This window comes from Rhinolophus hipposideros, assembly GCF_964194185.1.
Source record: "Rhinolophus hipposideros genome assembly, chromosome: 10".
NCBI lineage: Eukaryota > Metazoa > Chordata > Mammalia > Chiroptera > Rhinolophidae > Rhinolophus > Rhinolophus hipposideros.
In genome coordinates this window covers 39,302,229-39,323,658 of record NC_138056.1, presented here as the reverse complement: position 1 = coordinate 39,323,658, position 21,430 = coordinate 39,302,229, and the positions used below count along the sequence as shown (strand labels likewise).

General features: G+C 45.2%; 1 protein-coding gene across 3 annotated transcripts in view; it reads left to right on the top strand.

Annotated features, from left to right (window-relative positions):
- Window positions 1–8,566: 8,566 nt before the first annotated feature.
- Window positions 8,567–21,430, top strand: part of TEAD1 (TEA domain transcription factor 1) — a 249,330-nt gene continuing 236,466 nt past the window's right edge. For 2 of the 3 annotated variants that reach the window (XM_081063598.1, XM_081063596.1), the window contains exon 1: window positions 8,567–8,981. The gene's annotated coding sequence lies outside the window, so the exon portion shown is untranslated. Of the gene's footprint in view, window positions 8,982–9,629; window positions 9,734–21,430 lie in introns of those variants that run through there. The other variant, XM_081063597.1, reaches the window with a different exon arrangement.

Below are 21,430 nucleotides of genomic sequence, written 5' to 3'. Positions count from 1 at the left end.
GGTCAGGGATTGATTGTGGAGAGTCCTGAATGCCAAATCCAGAACAAATTTTATTAAATGGGAAGCAACCGGGTTGGATGAGAGCTAGGCCCTTGGTGGGAAATGTGGATGTAGAGTCTTTCTTCAGGCAGCTTCTTAGAGCCCATTGGTAGGGAAATGAAGGGGAAGATAGGATGGTGGACCCAAAGGGTCAATTAAAGTTATCAACAATATTGGGGAAGCTGTGCCCACTTGAAGGCTGAAGAAACAGTGCTGGTGGGGAGAGAAAGATGGAAGATGATAGAGAGAGAATAATTAGCGAAGCATGTTCTCCAGTGAGGTGAAGGGGCATTGAATCCAGAAGCATGTCGATGAAGAAGTTGGGGAGGGGATATCTTTGAGAAGGTAAATCATGTACTCGGAGACAGGGGAGACAGAGACTGGGCTAAATACAGGGATGGAATGGTCTGAAGCAGAGAGAAGGGTAAAAGATGTGTTGTCCCAGGCTTAGCCTAGGCTCAATGGGTTCAGGGCAGCAAATAAGGTGTCATGCAGGATCTCTGGTCCCACTCCTGGGCTATTTCATTAAGCGCGTCTTCTGTGTTACGATGCAACGTTGTGAGGAACATCCAGCCCACGCTACTGGCTGTAGCCTTCGCTTCCCCCGGCAACCGCTCAGCCAGAACCTGCAGGGCCCTCTCCACGCTGGCCGGAGAGCCATCCATGTCCTCCTACCCCTCCTCGGGGGTCCAGCTCCCAAGAACAGTGGCTACTGGGTACCACATACTGTCTGGGGGCCACATGTCCTCCTGCCCAGAGTCAGACTCTATTCCTACCTGGCCGGAATCCTGCTCGCCGCGCCAGGCGTCTGATTGGGTGGTGGCCTCGGTGTCAGATGCCCACAACCTAGGAGCCCACGGCAGCAGCAGACCAAAAGGAAGGTGATGCCGGCCATGGCCAACAGGGTGGCATGCCATCCAGAGGCTTCAGAGGACCACCAATTCACCGAGGGGTCACGTTTTTCCCAGGCAGATTGCGTTTCCTGCTCCCAGCACCACTCTCCACGGCATTCCTGAAACTGAGCGCCCATAAGCACACGCTGCTCCACCACCTTTCGGAGAGTTTTGGCTGACACCACACCCTGCTTGCTGCGCCACGTGTCACGCACAAGAATGCAAGATATGGCGAGGCCAAAAAGAAACACCAACAGAGCCATGGATGAGGGGTTCAGACCACTATAGTCTCGCTGGCGGCTGGATTGGAGACACAGTAAGCAGGAGCCACAGGACGCGCAATGCGCCCTCTGCTTCTCTGCCTGCCTGCCTGCCTGCCTGCCTGCCTGCCTGCCTGCCTGCCTACCTGCCTACCTGCCTACCTGCCTACCAACCAACCCACCCACACCCTAGTGTAGCCACAGCAGTTATATTAGTGGCTAATGGCTAACCGGTAACATCTGATGACCAACTAGTCACAGTTGATGGCCATCTGATTACAGCTGATGGCCATCTAATAACTGAGCCAGCACCTCTCCATGTGAGGTCGAGAGCCTGGAAACAGCTCTCTGGGACTCTGTCCCCGCACAAGGACTGGCCTGGTTGGAAGAGTGATGGTGATTATTTAAAGTGAGGTTGATAGCTCAAAGGGTAGATGGAGTAAAGGCAGAAGGGCTGATGAGAGAGCAGAGGAAAATCCATACCCAGAAGACCATGTCCTACGGATGAGCTGGAGCTCCATTTGGGATGGATAAATTCCTCCAGCTCGTTGTTTTCTCTTCCCCCATGGCCTGGGAATTCTCTGGGTTAGGCTTACCTACGTTCTCCAGCAACACGGCCCAACAGAATGTTCTGTGATGATACATTCTGTGTTTGCACTTCCCAGTATAGTAGCCACTGGTTACATGATGGCTTTTGAGCACTTGAAATGTGGCTAATGTGATTGAGGAACTGAATTAAAAAAATTTTTTTAATGTATTTAATTGTAATTAACTTAAATAGCCACATGTGACCAATGGTCCCGTCACTGGACAGAGCAGCTATTGAATGGCCCCCTTCTCCTTAGTGAGGAAGGAGATAAGACCTCCCACAGGAGTGGCGGGAGGCATGTGATCAGATAGAAGATTTGGCTCTTTATTGAGAGGCACTAGTATTCCCAGTGAGGACTCTGGTTGATTCTCCCAGGGGGAAGCTTGTTTCAGAAACTCCACGTTTTCTTCTTTTTGCTCACGGTAAACACACTCACAAGGATCAATTATTTTGGAGAACAATTTTTCATAACTATATTCTGAATGTTTTCTTCCCTTAGGGATAGTCCTGTCCATAAATCCATATACCAGGGAAATCAAATTAGCTATCCCTGGGCTTCTTGATGAGGAAATGTGGAAACACTGGAGACTATTTACTCAGGTCAAAGTAGCTTCTGCGCCTCTTTTCGTGGTCATAAGTCTGGAGTCCTAGAAATAGTTCTGATTTAATATCAGAGAGACCTCGATTCAAATTTTGTTGCTTGGGGAAGTTATCCAACCATTTTACTTCCCTATCTATAAAATGGAAAGAATGATACTTAAACAGGCTGTTGCAGGCGTCACATATAATTAACTTATTCATATTTATTTCACACTGATTGCCAGCTAATGTGCTCGATACTAGGAATAAAATGGTAGGCAATGCAGATATGATTCTTGTTGCATCAGCTTATGTTCTAGTACGTGAAGATATGCATTAGTCAAATAATCATAGAAGTATGGACTATATATTTATATACTATACCTTTATAATAGAACTATGTTATATAAAATTTAAGATTTTGATAGGTCCAGGAAGGGATAATATAGGTGATGTGATTTTAAAAATATGTTTGCAGCTTTTTTGACACTCTCCCTCCAAAAAGTAGAATCGAATTCCCCTGCCATTGGATAGGGGCCAGTCTTAGTGACTCACTTCTAACAAACAGATATGATAGAAATAATGCTATGTGGCTTCTGAAGCTAGTTCATAAACGAGTAATTATTTTTTCCCTCTCCTTGTTCCTCTTCCTCTCCCCTCCCTCTTCCTTTGCCCTTCCCCTCTTCTCCTCTACCTCCTCCTCTCCCTTCCTCCCTCCCTCTTTCTCAATGCTTGGCTTTGAATTCAAGTCACCATATTTTAAAGAAGCTCAAGCCCAGGAAATATGGAGAGGTACATGTATAAAGAAACTGAGTCCTCTGAGAAAAAACCAGCACCAACTTGCCGGCCATCTGAGTGAACAGTCTTGAAGTCGGAACTCTAGTCTCAGGCAAACCTTCAGGTAACTGCATTCCTGGCTGATATCTGACTACAATCTTCAGGTAACCGCATTCCCACTGACATCTGACTACAATCTCATGACAGACCGCAAGCCACAACCACCTAGCTAAGCCATTCCCAAACACCTGACCCACAGAAATCATGAGAGATAATGCCTGATTATTACTGTTTAAGACATTACATTCTGGAGATATTTGTTATCAAGTATTAGATAACTAATACAATAGGAAACCATGCGATAAAAGCCTGGGGGTAAGGAAAGACTGACTTGATGAAATAACAGTTGAGTTAATAACAGGAGGAGGGGAATGGATTAGATAAAGAGGAGGGAAAAGTATTCCAAGGATCTGCACTAACAGACACAAGGGCCCTGTGGGAAGATGATAAATCTGAGGAACTGAAAGGTATCCAGTGGGCTAGGAACACACTATCAGGAGGAGGAGATACTAGATGCCTGAAAAGGTAGGGAGGGGTCGGCTCATGCAGGACCTTAGATTGACTTTTCCCAAATTTGGTAGAACACTCTGGAAGGGTAGTCAGCCAGCAGGGATGTATCGAGTCTGACATCTAGGTTTCTGGTGCTTTCCTGAGAAATGGGAAACACCTGATGAGGACCATATTCATAGTGGAAGATCATAGTTTTGTACAGGTTGTTTGACATATTTTTGAGATATCCAGATGATGTTGTCAAGCATGAAATTAAATATATACATCTGGAGTTCTAAGGAGAGCTATGGACTGCATGTGCATGTTTGAAGCAACAGCAAACAAATAGTAATTGAAACCAAAGGAGTGAATTAGCTAGAATCTGCTGGAGACGGGATAGCAAGTGAGAACAGAAGAAAACCTAGGATCCAGATTATAAGATTTAACAACTAGCTAGAGTAGAATGGGTCAAAGAAAATGAGATAGAGCTGCCACAGAAGGAGAAAAATGAAAAAAAAATGTGCCAGGGAGAGAAGATTGTTTCAGGGAGGTGATGGTCAACGATGTTGAACAATCCAAGATGGCATGGATGAATGGCCTATTGAGCTAGCTACACTGAGCCAGGAAGGCTAGACCGACGCCTGTTTTGATGGAATAAATAATGGAGGCAGAAGCCCTATTGGAGAGGGTCATGGAGTAGTGGGAAGTAAAAAAAAAAAAAAAAAAAAAATGGAGGTAATGAGACAATCCCTTTCAGAAAATTTAGCTGTGAAACGGAGGAGAGAGGACAGTAGGGGATGAGGTTCGAACAATAAAAGGTTACTTTTGTTGTTTTTTAGATGAGGGAGAGACGCGTGTATGTTTAAATGCTAATGGAAAAGATCCAGTGTAGAGTGAAGTTGAAGATCTGGAAGAGAGGGTAGGATGTGTAATAAAAGGACGATGAGAATAGCAGAGGGGATAGGATTCAGCACCAGTCAAGCCCCGGACACATGGGAAGCGTCTGAATATGGGCGGCTCTCTTTAAGATTTATTTTTAATGTTTAAAAATTGTGAAATACAAGAGATATGTAAAAAAGAGTACTTAAAACAAATGCATAGCATACTGAATACCCCTATGATCAGACAAAAATATAACACTGCCAGCACTCCGAAAGCCCTCTCTCCCGTTTCCCTCTCGTCACGACACTCTGTGCCTAATGATAACCACTACCCCAGATTTATTGGTAATTACTTCATGTTCTCCCATCTGGGTTTTTTCCCTCTTCATTCTAGTTTTCATACCTAGATATACACCCCTAAACAATGCTGTTAAATCTTGCTTATTTTTGAACTTTGCATAAACACAACTATTCTGCATGGATTCTTTTATTTCATGCTTCTTTGACTCAATATTATACTTTTAGGATTCATCCATGTTGTATGTAGCTACATACTTCATTCATTTTCAACCCTGTATAGTATTCCACTGTACGATTATATCACAAATCATTTACCCTTTGTGCCATTAGTGGGCATTTAGGTTGTTTCTTGTTTGGGGTTATTACAAAAATCCCCTAGAGAACATTCTTGTACATGTGTCCTGGTGCACATGTACATGCGTTTCTCTTGGCTGTATTCCATTTCCCAAATTTGGTAGAACACTCTGGAAGGGTAATCAGTGTGGAGTATGCATTGAATATGCGTATCTTCAACTTCACTAGCTAACACCAAACTTTTCCAGGTTGTACCAATTTACACTCCTATAAGAAGAGGTGCTAGACTTCCTTAGGGATGAAATAAATTGTATCGTTATTATTAATACATCTTTACTTTTTCTTTTTTTACAAAGCATTAGCTTCGTGAGCCAGATGCTTCTTTAGGATAAGTTCTAACCCACTGGCTCTCCTTCTAGCTTAAGGCAGACTCACAGTTTCTATCTCAGAATGATTTGTTACCATTAAATGCATCATTGTTTCTTTAATGTGTTACAAGTTAGTTTCTTCCTTGGTAATACTTGGTAAACTCTCTTGTATCATTAGTGATACAAGTAACCATTAGGGTAGGCCCCTCAGATAGTTGATCTTTTGTATTCAGTGTAGTACTGCATTTGGTTGGTTGAGTGGAAGGTTAAGAGCAAGATATCTGGAGCTGGACTGCCTGGGTTTGAATTGCCACTCTACTTTTTTAGCTGCATGATCCTAAACAAATTAGTTCTGGTCCTCTCTGGTCTTCAGCTTGCTCATCTATAAAATGAGAGGAATTGTAGAGTACATACCTCATAAGGGGGACTATGACGGTTAAATATATGGAAAGTACTTAGAACAGTGCCTGGTGTTCTATTGCTTTCATATATATCCATTTCAATTTGGGGGCAATAGAGGTCAGTGGTTATGAACATGGGCTAAAGTCAGAAGGAATTCATGTCCTGGTTCTACTCTCCTGACTCTGTGACTATGGGCAAGTCAGATAACTTCCCTACACCTCAGTTCCTCTCCTGATAAATTGGACTAATAATGGCTACCTTGTACAGGTGCCATAGGATTCACTGAGATGGCAAATGCAAAATGCCAAGTGCTGCATACGGGTATAGTACATGATAGCTGCTGTCATTTCAGTAGGTGGCAGCTAGTGTTCTGCTCTTAGATGCTGAGTGAATAGCTCCTGGGCCCTAAACCCTTAGGTCCTATGCACTGAACTATGGGTGGCTGAGGAGAGTGAAAATGTGTGGAGGATAGGGAGGAGAGAACACGAGAGTTACTCCCATTTATGTGTAGGTCCCGGAGCAGTGTATGCTTAGCTGAATGAGACCCAGTACACTTTCTATGGTCTCAGATATGGGGACATATCTGGTAACTAACAGAAGACAAGTAGTGTGTCTGGCGGAAGGAGCTCTGAGGGCTCCAGGAAGTATCTAGTTGAGTAGTCTTCCTGGAAGAAAAGGTTTTTAAGATGAGTCTGAAAAAATATGCACATAGATGGGAGAAACTGGAGAAAATACTGGTCAGGAAGTCACAGTACATCTTGAAGAGCTTCGAATCCCAGGCCAAGGTATTTTTCCATGATTCAGTAAGGAATGGGAGAACTTGTATTACCAGGTGGCTGTGAGACGGGAGCTAGAATCTGAAAGGTACCCAAGAGCACTGGGCCAATAAATAGTGGTTTAGAAACCCTATTGTTTGGCTGGCACTGACACCAGACTCTATCAGGTGCTTTTAAAAGATGATATTTGGAGAGAGACATGCCTACGACAGTTTTAATGCCCAAATTAATTACGTGTTTACACATTTCCAAAAATCAATGCTAAGGTGGCTGGGGTCATTATTGTGAATCTCATTGTATCACCTTATTACTGCATGCAAACTATAGATAAAATGAATTAGTATCTCACCGTGGTGGGTGGATACCCACACAGGTGAGAAAATTGTATAGAACTAAATACAAGTACATACAAATAAGTACAAGTAAGACTCGGGAAATGTCAGATCGGTGGGTTGTATCAATGTCAACATCCTGATTGTGATTTTATATTATAGTTTTGGATGACATTACCATTGGGGAGAACTGGGCAAACTGAACAATTTCTCTGTATTATTTTTTACAACTGCATGGGGATCAATTTTTTCAACAAAAATTTCAATTAAAAAATGACAAAGTAAAATTTATGTTTTGTAGAAAGTGAATCACAACCCTGTTCCCCAATTATATGAATGTAGGAGATTCCTGGGGTCCATAAATTTAGTGGTGTTATTTATCCTGAGGCTCCACTGGACAGAAGAGCAAAGTGCCAGCCGGGCTATTTTGATCTAACTGAAATCGCAGATTACAATTACCTTAAACTTTGGACAGTTTTGCCACAGCGGGACAACTTTACCCAGCTGTTTTCTGATTTACCCACTGGCTCTACTATATTACTTTTGGGTCACTACCACCAAAGGTAGCATTAAAATAATTAAATCTTTTATTGTTGAAGTGAAGTTTATTCAGAGAGAGAAAGCAGAAGGAGGAAGAAGAGGAGTAAGAGGAGGAGGAAGAGGAGGAGGAAGAGAAGAAGGAGAAAAGGAAGGAAGGATGGAAGGAGGGGTAGGAGGGAGGGAAAGGTGTGAAGTTGCTCCATGTAGCCCTTTAAAATCAGGGCGTTTTTACCTGACCCATTACTTTAGAAAAGTACAACCCACAGCGATGAGTGAACTTAATTTCTCGAGTGACTTGGAGAAGACCGTGCTAACAGGGCAGGGTTATTACAAACTCTGTAATTATGCCTCCTCTGCTATCCAACAGTAGGACCGACTTCGACTTGAAAGAGAGCCCTGAACTTTTATAAAGTGAAAGAAAAGAGGGGAAGAAATGGCTGGCTGGGAATCCGGCCCCGGGAAGGCGTCCACCGCGCTGGAGAACCACCACCTGAATTTCCAGAAAAGAAACTTCTCTTTCCCAGATTTGCAGATTTCCGCGAGACCAGGAACGCTCTGCGCGGCCGCCCGAGCTTCCGCGTCCTGGAGGGGGGAAACTGAGGCAGCTCCAGCCTCGGCGCCCGCCCCAAGGAGGGAACCCAAGTTTCCCGAGATCTCCGCGCGGGCGCAGACACCTCCAAGCCGCCCTCCTCCCGTCCGCCCCGCCCAGCTCCGGACAAAGCCGGGAGCCCGCGCCGGGAGGGGGCAGGGCGGCGCCCGCGCGCGCCCCGCTCCTCCGTGGGCGCGAGACTCCGCCCTGACGCCCCTCGGGGGGGAGCCCGCGCCCCAACAGCGAGGCGGCCCGGGCGGGCCCGCCCCGAATCCCCATGACGTCACCGGCGGCGGCAGGCCCCGCCCCCGGCCCCAGGCGGCAGGCCGCATGACGTCACCGAGGCCCCACCCCTCCGGAGCGAGTTCGGTCCTGGCGTTCATTTCATTCCTGTCCTCATTCCGAACATTCTTAGCATCGCTCGCGCCGCGCCGCGCCGCCCGAGCCGAGCCGAGCCTCTGCAGCCGCCGCCGCGGCCCCGCCGCCCGCCGCGGGCGCCCACCAAGCACTTTGCAGACTCGCTTCCACCCCGCGGGCCAGTCCGCGCGGCGGGGCCCGGTCCCGGGGCGGCCGCGTCCGGGGACAGGCCATGCAGTGAAGCCCCCCCACCCCGTCCACCTTTGCCCGGAGCCGCGGGCAGCAGCCCAGTGCGCCCCACCGGCCCCGGGGCGGGAGCGGTGCTAAGCCGGGTTGGGGTGGCCCAGCCCGGGGACCGAGCGCTGGGGAGGGAGCCGGGCGCCGAGCTGAGGGCGGGGAAGCGGCGCCGAAGTTTGCCTCGGACTCACCGGGCGCCGCGGCTGCTCCCTTCGCGAGGTAAGTTGGCGCGCGGGGCGGATGCTGGGTGCGTGGGGCGCACGGGGCGCCGGGGGCCCCGCGGTGCGACCCGCTCGGGCCGCTCTTTCTCTCGGGGCTCCGCTTTGTGTGCGGCGGGCGGACGGGCGGGCACGCGGAGGGCCGGGGCTGGGCCCCCGCGCCCGCCTCCCGCGTCCCCTTCAAGGTGAGAGGCCGGGCGCCGCCGCGCCACTGGCCGGGACGCCAAGTTGGGCCGCGCGCTGCGGAGCTCGCGCCGCAACAGGCGGCCCCCGCCGGCGGCCCTGGAGGCGCCGGGCCGGCCGCGCCGCGCCCCCGCGCCCCCTCTCCCGCCCGCACGCGCGCACACCCTCATCCTCGGGCCGTTTTCACGTTTTTCTGGGAGAAGTCAGAAGTTCGGAGCGAGCGCGGGCGGGGAGAGCCGCGGGCGCCGCCTGGGAGCCCGGAGCCGGCCCGATTTCCCCCCTCCCCACGCTGCCTGCCCGTCCGCCCCGGGCGTCGGGGCCCCCCAGGGCCGGCCCGGGGTCTGCTCCGACTTGTGCTGCTGGCGGGGTTTCGCTCCTTCTTCTTAAAGATGAAAGAAGGCACGGTTGTCTCTGCCGCTTCTCCAGGACTGTTGCTGCCTCCGCCGCTGCTTCATTGCACATTCAAGTGGAAAATTTTCAGGAGTCAGCAGAAACATTGTGTCCAAAAAAGACTGAGTCGCAGTTACCACCAAACCCTGGAGGAGACTCTCCCTGGAAAACTTCCCTTCGGTAGGAAATACTGGGGGATTTGTTTGTTTATTGGAAGAGAAATGATCCCCAAGGACCGGAGAAAAATCAGGGTGCACTTCTAGCCTTTGTTCGTAGCAGCAACACTTGTTTTCAAAAAAGTCCAGAGGCCCGCTTTAAAGAAAGTTCAACTTCTATGAGTTTCCTTTAAAAAAAAAAAAAAAAAAGTATTTTTTTTTACAAACTGAAGCAACATTTTAAATGAGTTGAAAACAATGGAGAGCTCATAACCTTCCTGATTCTCCCACGAAAAGAAATAAAACCCAGATCGTAATTTTCTTTGCTTTTTAATTCTTTCTTTTTAAAGATTTATTTAAAGTTAAATGGTGTCACTGTATAAAAATATTTATGAAACAATGAAATACCAGCCACCACCATTTCTCAGAAGGCTTGTTAACTTCTCAGAAGCAAGTGGCTGCCTGTGATTTGCAGAAATGAAAATTGACCTCAGTAAGCCCTGGAAACTTAGAGACAGAGGATATTGCAGGAGCAGGTAATGTAAAAAGGCCGTGTTTTAAAAACAGTACCTTGGAGGAAACCTAGATCTTGGGACAGAAAAAGTCTGCAACATCTATCATTTCAAAATAGTGTTTAAAAATATTTAAAATGCTGCAGATAGGGCACAGGAGCAGAACGGATCAGTTCAGGACAATATATGTTTCTTCCTCCTCACCTTTCACTATGATGGTTTCTGGAAGTTTAGGTGGTCTGATCACTTGTGGTGTGCTGGGTACCTGCAGGTGGTTACCTGAGTAGACAGATTCCCTTCAGGAAAATGTGATCTCCTTGCATTGTCAGAACAGGGAGTGGACTCCTTTTCTGCAACCTGCCATGGATCTTGCTTGTGTCTTATTCCGAGGGGAGTCAAGGGGGGGCTTCTCTGCTAGGGGACTCGGAAGAAGTGGTTGGGGAACAGACCTCAGGCTGTGCCTTTTATTACTGGGTTTGTGCCCTTCTGTAAATAACAGGATCTTTGGGCCCAAACACATCTGAATGCTTATAAGGGCCAGACTTACATCCAACTTTGGTAAGAATCTTTCCTCTTAAGGAGGAAATAGTAGAACTAATTACAAAGTGACTCAGGAAAGACAAATGGATTAGTTGAACCTTTGTCAACAGTGAGGTTTTGAATTGTTGATTACTTTTTCGGAGAAAGGCTTATTTTTCTAATCTCACTATTTCCATAAATGGTCACAGATATTTTTGTTTAGCATTTCTTTATATGCACAACTGTGTGGAACTCTCAGGTTTCTGGTTTTAAACAGAGTTTACCATTTTATTTGTTGTTGGTGTAAAAAAATGAACTGATAAGCTGTATCCATTACTGGTGCTTGCTGATGGTATAAAAGTGCCAATGTAGACCATTTTATTTTTACTTTAATGATAAGTATTATTTGATCCGCAGTTTTAGGGGCGTATTGGAATACCTTTCCTTTCTTTCTTTTTTACAAGTTTGAAACAAAACCAGTGTGGCACTTTGCCTTAACAGTGAGAGTAAAAAAAATAGTAGAGGAAAGAATCTTTGTTTAGAGTCCTCCTCTGTGATCTTTTATAAAGTAACAAATAGACCTCCATCTAGAGAATATGCCTGAAAGATTATTAGAGTTTTTCATTCTTTTCCCAAAACATAAACCAGGACTCACCACGACACATACTTAATGAAATTTAATTTAAAGAGGGAGGGCAATCTAGCTTAGTTTGAACCAGATTGAGATGCATTTCTCACGGAGAGCCGCTTCCTTGCATTGTGGTTCACTGTGTCTGGGCCCCAGCAGCAAACTAATTACACAGAAGGGAGGGTTGGGGAGGGTCCAGCCTGGGGGAAGTCAGCTTCCTTCTCCCTTCCCCTCTTTTCTACCCCTCTTTTGATTTATACAGCAAGAATTATATATTCATACACTCGCTTTGGGGGCCGGCATCCCTTTTATATAGAGAAAGGACCAGCAAGTCATAAGGAAAAAACAATGTTCTGTGTTTTTGCTGCTGGAGCTGCAGTCATTTATAAATAATTTTGTATTTTGTTGGCTCTGGCAATACAGAACAGCAAATACGTATCAGAGGGCGTTTCTTAATGGGAAAATTTGGGGAGGATGTACTTGTAGTCATGTCTTTTGTGTCTAGGTCATATTTGTTGTCACATTTTCAGGAGAAGAGTATGTAACAGGAACAGTTAGAGAATGTAGATCCCAGTTGGAGATAGGCCTTTGAAGAAACGCGTTGTGCCATTAACAGTATTTGAAGAATTCTTGCTTCAGAAAAGGATTGATATCTCATACATGGCAGTTGTACAAAAGCCTGCACATCTGTAGGATTACTCTGCTCTAATCTTGTGTTATTACGTGTTAATTGTGAGCATAATTATACTGCCTGCAAATGAAAATTGTTGTGTTTCATCACTCAAAAGGTTGGTGTAAATAACTGCATGTATGATCTAGGGTATGTAAAACAACCGTGTTCACATACAGACAGTCGGTAGATAACACTTTTAAGCTTGTTTAGGCACTCTGTCTTGTTCCCAATAAAGAGATTGCAAAAGGAGAAAAAAAATATATTGCTGAGTGAAAGCTGTGGTGAGAGGTTGGATCTGTTTAATGATAAAACTTTTGGGACCTGTTTTCTCCAAAGATTGAAGAATGCTGGCCAGAGCAAGTGTCCAGCTTTTTCTGTAGAACTGCAGGGAAATCAGAGCCCACCTTTCTGCTGATACATTGAGGGCATGGCAGCTTCCCCTTTGGAGTTTAGTGACTGGAACAGCAGAGTGCTAATTTCCTACTTCTGAACTCGGCTGGAAAAGTATATTGTAAGTGTTTTGCCCTTTGACAAACTTAGGCTATTGGGGACTGACGGATGGCTGGAATAATCTTTTATAGCTGCATGATGCTTTTTCTTATTTTATCTGTAGAAGCCACAGATTACCCGGTGGTATTTAAATTGGATCTCAAATCATGTTTGAACAATATCAGTGATATATTTTATCCTTTCATATTCACAAAGGTTGATAAAAAATCAAGTAATTCAGGTTCATCCTAAGCACTTATGTTTTAGGGTTAGACCCTCTTGTATTGCAGTTACTGGATACTTCTGAAATCAGGAAGGTTCAGTGCCTTCCCTTTTCTGGGACAGTTTCTGGAATGCTAGAATATTTGGATCTAAATATCTGGAGTGTTTATGTGTGGGTTTTTATCTTGTTTTATTTCAAAGCTGTGAACTATTGAGAGTCCTTACTCTGTAACATACTCATCACAGGCTTCCTTGACCCTGTCCTATATTTGAACTCCCAGTTGAAAGTCAGCCATTTCTTCAGATACATTTGGGCTTCGTAGTGGTGCAGAATACGAGAATTTCAAAATATGTGTTTTTATTTTACTCAAAGCCAATGGGATGCCCTGAAGGGTAGGTTTTCAGGACGGAGTTCCTTACAGAGTGGCTCACTCTCAGCTCTTAGGTTCTCCTTTTGTCCACTGGCTTTTTGCATGGTTGGGAAGAGTCTCAAAAAATAGTTTCCATAGTCTGGGAGTCCTGGCTAACTGTGAAACCACTGGTCTCTTTTCTGATTGGATATGGGGGGGGGTTCCTCAGAGGCTGTCTTTCCCATTTTTATGGCAGGCCAGGGCAAGGCTCCATGCTCATTGTGTTACGTAGCCCCTTCTACTCCCCCAATTGTTTAAAGTCAGTGTTTACTACCCTGCAGTGATGCAATGCTTTCTGCCTTTTTTTCACATTAATTTTTAAGGCTCTGTCCTAGGATTTCATTAGCAGTTATAGTTTAAGGGACAGTGCCCAGCATTGGAAAATGGGTTTAAAAGAAAAAGTCAGCTTACTGATGAACAAGTTAAGCTGTTGTTTCCAGTGGGAAATTCTGGTTGCTTTTAGGCATTTGACAGGTTTAGATGTATTTGTATAGTGACTAGGAATATATAACAATGATGAGTTCTGTTGTTTTTACTGATATATAAACTGAAAAACTGCTCCTAATGGTGGGAAATGTTAATTATGTGAGAACATATTGAACTTATATTCTCTGGCATGAACTTAAAAAAAAATGCATGAACTGCACTGCTTTTTTATAGGCACAGCTTTCTAATTATCATAATTCAGTTCAGCTCCACTCTTGGATGGAGTTCAAGTGCAATCTCAATTTAACTTGAAAGGAGTTTGTGTTGTTTTTTTTTTTTTTTGAGAATGTATAAGAAAATTTGAAAAGTTCATCCAAGAATGTTGTCTGCTTAGGTGTGGGTAATTTGGGGAATGAAATGAGTGCCTTCATGCAATAGTTAACTAGATCTGAATATTAGGAAAAAGACTTTTTTTTTTTTGCATTGCACCTATCCAAACCTGCATCTTGTGCATTTTGCATAACCAGATGTTCTGTGTTGCTGAGTTTTCTTTGAAAACCCGTGTCTTTTCCCTAATAGTAAAGTTTAAAAAAAAAAAGAATATTTTATTACCATCAATGATGTCTCTGCAAAGATAGGAACCTTCTTAGAGAGAGTAGAAAGTAGAAAGAAACGCAGAAATCTTATGAATTCATGTGACAAAAATCACTATTAATCTTGTATACCAACCGAGCCTTTAGAAGGTGATTTCCTTATCTGGTCATCTTTACACTTTGACTCGATGGTATTTTGTGAAGGGAGTTGTCTTTGACAGCATTCATTCCGGTGCCCTGTGTCCTTTAAATTTCCTATGACCTTAGTGTCTTTTCAAAGAAAAAAAGTTAATGAAGCCCAGCGCCAAATCCTCTGTGGAATCAGTTTTAATTGGAAGAAAGAACAACTTCAGCTGGACCTTCCGACTTCCGTCTGGTCTCACTTCTACTGCTCGAATGCAAAGGGAGTCCACGGAAACCAAATGACTTCATTTGCTCTGGCACTTCAGAGCCGAATTCACTTCCATGGTGGTGAAATAAAAGGAGCCAAGTGTTTTAAATAGCCACTCCCCGAGGCCCGCCCGCCTGAGTGTTTTGAGAAAAGCGCATTGTCTGCTAGCAGCTCTAGCTGGGAGCCTGCCTGGCTCGCCCTCCCCCACCAGGCAGCTCCGATTCTGAAGTTGACATCTGGTTTTCTCTCTGTTCCCCTGGTATACACCCGTGTATGCGCACACGTGGGGTGTGCATGCGTGTGTCCTGCAGGTAACGCGTATTTTTGACCTTGAATGTGTATGTGTGTGTGTGTCATGTCCCTAGTGGAACATAGGGAGGCACAAAGCTGATAGCACAGAATAAAAGGTAAACACAGTAGCCCTCCTGCGTGCCGCTGCTGCTGGGTTTCTGTCCAGTGGTGCTTTCTGGGTAGGCGTGCCTATTGTGGCAGCAACAGGCGGCAGGAGTTGGAGCACCATATGGCGGATGTGGGCCTCAGATAAGCTGTCTGCTAATTTGGCTTATCAATAGCATTTTGATATGCTTCATTTTCAGATGACCCATCACTGTGGCTGGGGGTATCTTGGGGGCTGGCTGATTCCGAAACTATTGAAACCATTGTGAGTGGAATCTCTTCCTTTGGTGGAATCTCTTTCAACCCTTTCTCCCTCACTGCCTTTTCATCTGAACGCCTTTGGAAGACAATGGTGGTTGGAGTTAGAAAGAGCTCCATCAGCGGAGGGAAAGGTCAGTCCTCAGCCCCCAGCCCCGTCTTGAAATCTGGGCCACTTAGAAGACCTCATCAGGTATTTTCACTGAGAGGAAAACAGAAACAAAGCTACTCAATAGCGTTTCACACTGGCAGAGCCAAGACATTCCCATAATTCAAAATTTGCTTTTGTTTTGAATACTGGGGAGACTAAGCCGATATTATTTTTATTTTGATAAAAAGATTTCCATTTTTGTTCATTAAAAATACCTCCCTAATATCCTTTCATCTTTGAATTTTGCCTTAATTGTAAAATGTAAAAATGACTAGCATCTGTATAACTGGATATCACAGGAAGTGTTTTCTGTGATTTGGAGTCAAGAAGCAGCTTCCTTTCTGACTAGGAATTGTTAGAGGGGAGTGCTTCTGGAACACCTCTACTCAGATGTCAGGTGAAGCTGAAGCAAAACTAAAATCTCTTTCCCTGTGAATTGAGGGAGGTTGCCAAGGTGGGTGACTCTTGCCAGAGTTGCCAGAGCTAGATTTTCTGCACACAGTAGGTAGCTCAGTGGAAATTTGATGATGTGCATGCCCATGTGCCTGTCAGCTATGTGAATCTCGTTCAGCAAATGTTTGTGTCCCTGACGTGTGCCATGCACTGGGGAAGCCAACGTAAGACCATCTGTCCCTTTTCCCAGCCCACCCTCCCTGCATTCTCTCACTCACCTTTCCAGGCGCCTCACCGTTTCCACATTTTGACTTCCAGGTTTGTAATTCATGGTACGTGGATCATTGTACATGGCTAATTCAGGATGGTTCTGACTCAAATCCAGGGCAGCCTCTTTCCACGCCTGCCCCCGGGAGCCTCTGCCACACTAGTGGTCCCCATTTAAGCGTGTGCTTTGCAGCCTTTGTGGAACTTTGTACAGCCTGGGCATCAGCCCTGGAGAGTCAAGAGGGCCGGGGGAAGGTGCATCGTTTCTGTATTTCTGAGAGACTCCATAGTGGTGTCCACCTCTGATTGAGAACCATTGCCCTGGACACTCTTAATTTTTCTCCTCAGATTGAATCAGACACAATCTGGCCATCCTTCCTAACTCTGAATGGGATTTTCCTCCTCTTATATGTGTCAGGCGATGGACCTCAGAATTGTTACGGAATTCACTAAAATGTTCTTGGTTGGTTTTAAAGACACTGCTGCACAAAAATAAGGTCACGCCCTTCTGTGCCTGAGAAGCAATACAATGAGCAGAATCACCTTCTCTGTGCTTAGAACTCATCTGTTATCCCTTGGGAATGTAGCGGTTGTTTTCAGATGTGTGTGTCAGGCTTGCTGTTGAGGAGTTTAAGGACTAGTTTTTGCCTGGCGGCTTGCAGAGTCAGTTTCTGAGTAGTGGGGACGCTCAGAGAGCTCCTCAGATGGCAGCCCTTGACCCTGCAGAAAGAGTGGGTAGGAAGGGTGAGCCTAACAACATCCCAGAGACAACTCTGCTGCTGATAAACCGTACATGGCTTTTCGTTCTCCTCCTTTCTCTCCAACTCGGGTGTTTTGAAATCCAGATGCTCCCAATTTTGCATAGAACTGCTACTTGTCACTGGCCATTCAATCATTTACGGGGACTACTGTGATCAGCAAAAGGTGGTCAATGAAGGATAAGTAAAATGCCCCTGTGAAATTGACAGGAAGGGAAACAGGCATGTAAAGGACCCACAGTCCAGTGGGAAAATTGTATATGCCGTCGTTTATGAGTTCCCAGAGGCGGAGTTTTTCCATGTTTGAACAATCACGCTGGCCAGGCCGTGGTTGTGACCCATGCTGTGGTTGCATACACCCGTCAAAGCCTGCAGAACGAGAGCGGAGTGCTCTTGCTGTCACCCGTGCTCTTGTCACAGAAGGTGATATGACCGTGTGTTGAAAGCACGGGTATTGATCTGTCTGAGAAGTTGTTTTAAGTGTATCTTACCCAGTTTATTTTGCTTATACTTTCCTCTTTACGCCCAAGATTGACATGATTAAAAAGTTTCAATATGTATAAAATACGACTTCTAAGGGATCAGCTTTCGGGGATGGTGTGCTTTGCAACAATGTTTCCTAGAACATCATGCTGTATCTTTCAGTCAGTGATGTCTTAGAGTTGATGAAACACGTACCGGTACACGTCTCTATCCACAGGGATCTGGGAGATTGTACTTTATCGGCTGGTTGCTTGGAGGGAGTGGATTGGGAAGTGGGAGGGGCTTTCATGTTTTTACACATTTGTGCTTTTAGGAGCACGGATTTCCTTATGTAATACTAGTATAAAGGGAAAACACTCAGTGGGGGTAAGTGCTTGTGACATTTCCAAAGAGCTTTGTTGCCCAATGGTGGGGACTGAGGAAAGGTTGGCCATGTATGTGATGTTGGAGTCAGGCCTTAAAGAGAAAGGCCTTTTTTTTTTTTTTTCTTTTTGCCATTTTGGGAATGGAGTGTGGCTAAGTTGTTAAAAAACAAACAGCCTCCCTGAGACACTCTCCAGAGTAATGAGCTCAACCTGAAATAGTGCTAACGGTCTATTGACAATCATGTAGTATAGATCTGAAACGGCTGTGAGCGATTCATTGAAAGAAGAAAAAGGGAAGGATGGAAGCAGGAGGGAACTGGTTGACATAGGGAGTGGGGAGTTTCCTGATTCTAGTTTGGAAAAAGGCAGGTTAATAATGTAGGTTGAAAAACAGAGGTCTGGAGTTGGACATACTTTAGCCGGACTCTCGGCTCAGTCGCTTACTAGTTCTAGAGCCTTGGACAAATCACTTCCTCTCTGCGCCTCGGTGTCCCCATGTGGAAATTCCAATAGAATGCCTCTTGTGTGCCTGACATTAGTAAGTGCTCAGTAAACAGCAGCTTCAAATGTTATCTTACATACCAGGTCTGCACGGATTTCCTGCCAGGTCAGCCTGGACAGGGACGCTTGTGGAACAGCCAGAATGGAGGCAGAGTTACTTAGAAGAGCCAGACTGCTGTTCTCTGGGCAAATGGACTGAAATCCAGGAGGCTGGGGCATCCCATAAAGTCCTGGACCACAATCGCTTTGAACCACACTTCCCCTGTTCATAAAGTGGAGGAAATCCATCACATTTGAGGTCATTCTTTGCCAAATTAAATGGAACTAAATGGAAATGCTTCTAAAAGTGGGTAGCATGGTGCGCCTTCATCTGCCCAAAAGGAAACCTCCTCCTTAGGTTCTTGCTTGGAAGCCATACGCCTAACTTTGGGGTTGGGTTCTAAAAGTTCTCCAAGGTGGTCGTAAGGAACTCTTCATAGAGAATCTGTGCTTAGGGCCCGGGGCCTGCCAGCAGCTCCTTTGAGTAACCCCCTCTGGTGTTCTGAGGGCATGAAGCTCCTGGTGGGAGAGAACAAGAGGTGGGGAGAGAGACCTCCCCCTTCCTTTGCTGCCTCCCTCCTTTGTACTTCTTAATACCTGTTGCAGGTAGGCTGCTTAACGTGTCTGTGCCGTCAGTTTCCTCGTCTGGAAAATGGGGATGGCGCAATCTACATTGAAGACATAGAAGCTGTGCTAAAGTGTAGTGCAGAGCTAGCTCAGTATGCTACAGCTGCAGGTGTGACTGCTGTTAAAACCCAGGTCATCTTGTTCCAGCAAGTGCCTGTTCCCAGCTCAGGAAGTAAGTCTTTGCCCCTTTCATCAGATTCCTTTCTTTGGACCTTACTATAATTTAAATACTAATAATTAACACTCATGCTTGAATAGTAGCCCATCCTTCTGCCAGCGTATTTGCATATTTAAGAGGATGTTTGTTCATTCTAGATGTGTCCACTTGGCCTGGTACCCAGGTATTAATACTTGATGGCTAGGTGAGCTGAATCTTCTTTGGAAGCGGGTGGGTAGAGACCTGTGTTTTCGGTCGGTTGCCCTAAGCTGTTGCTGCTCTGCTCACATCCCCAGCTACCCTTCAGTGTATAAGTGTCCCCTTGTTTTTTTTGACCTGGGTCACTCGTGGTGACTGGTTTGAGCAGTTAAGATTGCTTTGTGTGAGCCTGGGCTGGGGACCACCTGCATTGTATTGACACCTTCTGTTGTCTCAACCAGGGTATGTAGAACTAGAAGTTTAGTGATGTGGTTTCCCAGTCTTTAAGTTAAAAATTAAAGTTAAAAATTGTTGAGGGATGAGTAAACTTGTTGGGAATAGGGGCTTTTAGAGGCAGCCAACTGACAGTTGAAGAGAGAAAACATTTCAAAACAGTGATTCACAAGCTTGCGAATCTGCTAACCGCCACTGAATCATAGATAGCAGGTCCTCAAATAATGTCGTTTTGTTCAACCTTGTTTCGGTATAACATTGGTGAGGTGCCCTGGGCACTTGACTCTTGTTTGTATGAATTAGCTTGTGATAAAATTGGTTTCGTTATATGTCTTTTGGCTTCAAGTTGCAGAACCTATTGACAATGTTAAGTGAGAGCTTACTGTACTTTAAAAGGGTGTGTTTGTATGTAGATTACATGTCATAGAAAAAATAAAACACTGCATCTCGTTATCACACTGAACGATGTCTGCCATGCCTACCACCGTGGCCCAGCACTCATGCTGCGTGTACATGTGTTTTGCAGGTCAGGTGATGAAGATTGATCTTTAGAGTGAGGTCCCAGTAAGAATTTACATTTCTTCTAGTTTACCGGTTTTAGTGAGGAGCCTAAAGGTATCCAATAAAAGTATCCAAGAGAAGACTTTTTAAAGAATGATTTCAGTGGTGTAGCATGACTCGCTCCTTAATGATAAATGTTGACTGTGTTAACTGCCCATATGGCTTATCCTTTAAACAGTCTAAGAACTAAATCATAAAGGACAAACGAGGGGAACGTGAGGGAGAGAGACCCAGAAGGCACAGAAGGCCACAAGTCAAGTATTGAATCTGATTTGTAAATTGATTTAAGGTGGAGAGGAAAAAAACAACCCTAGAGTCAAGTTAATTTATACTCCACATTTCAGGCTCTGCTCTCCCCAGTTTGTCCTTATTTTCTATTTGGTCTTTCTAGTTCCTGTATTCTCTCACCAGATGCTGACTGTCTTACTCATAATAACTGTTTGTGGTACTTTTTATCCATTTGTGTTTTCTGAAGAGTAAAGTTGTCCTTCATTCTTCCTTGTGGTTGTGTAACTGCTTGCCTGGAGCAGGCCTGGTTTCTGCTTCTTGTCTTGGCCTAATCTTCAATAATTAGCACCCCTTTGTACTCTCAAAATGTCCCGGTTTGGATGGTAAACTACATGGCCGTTCTACTAATAGGAAACTGTTGAGGAAACTGGCTGACTCCCTTTAATTCCGCAGAATGGAGAGAAAATCCAGGCAGGAGTCCTTTGTGGTGCACTGGTGTTGTGCTCACGACAATATTATTCTTGCAGGAGTGTCCCAAGCTGTTCTGAGACCACAGCTGCAATAGAAGGGAATTTCAGGGAACAACTTGCCCTATAAACCTGTGCTCGTTCGAGCCAAATTGTTTTAAACCCACTCTAAGGATCAATTCCTAACCTATTAAAAAATAAATAAATTCTCATCATCATAGGGATGATTCAGCATTGGTTCATTTCCTTTTGGACTAGCAAAGTTTAACGTAGGAAGAAGTTTTTCCCAGTGGAATTCTGAAAGGTTTGCTAACTGTGTGAAGTTTGGGGATTTCTGATTCTGTTGTAGAACCTGTGGTCTCAGCGCTCTTGACGGTCTTTGATTTCAATCTTGCTTATTTGTGTTCTTTGGGAGAGTGGGTAATGATGTCCTATGATGTACCTTAATATATAAGGCAAGGAAAAGGGAGTGGAATTGGAGGAATTAAAGAAATTTTAGCACTTTGCCTAAAACTGAAAGTAATTGTAATGACGCTGCTCAATTCCAGGTGGTTCTTTGGACACCACTGTTTATTGAGTCCTTGCGTCTTGTGCTTTGGGCAGTAACTTGGGCAGGTGTTCAGTCCACTGGAGTGTCTTTCAGATCTTGGTGAAATAACAGCACCTGGGCTTTGCTTTTGAGAGCCTGGAGAACGGTTTCCTTGTCGGGGCAGATTGATGGGAGAAGGCATCTCGGAGGGTCCTCCGGCGGCTGGGATCTGTGTGTCTCCATTTCT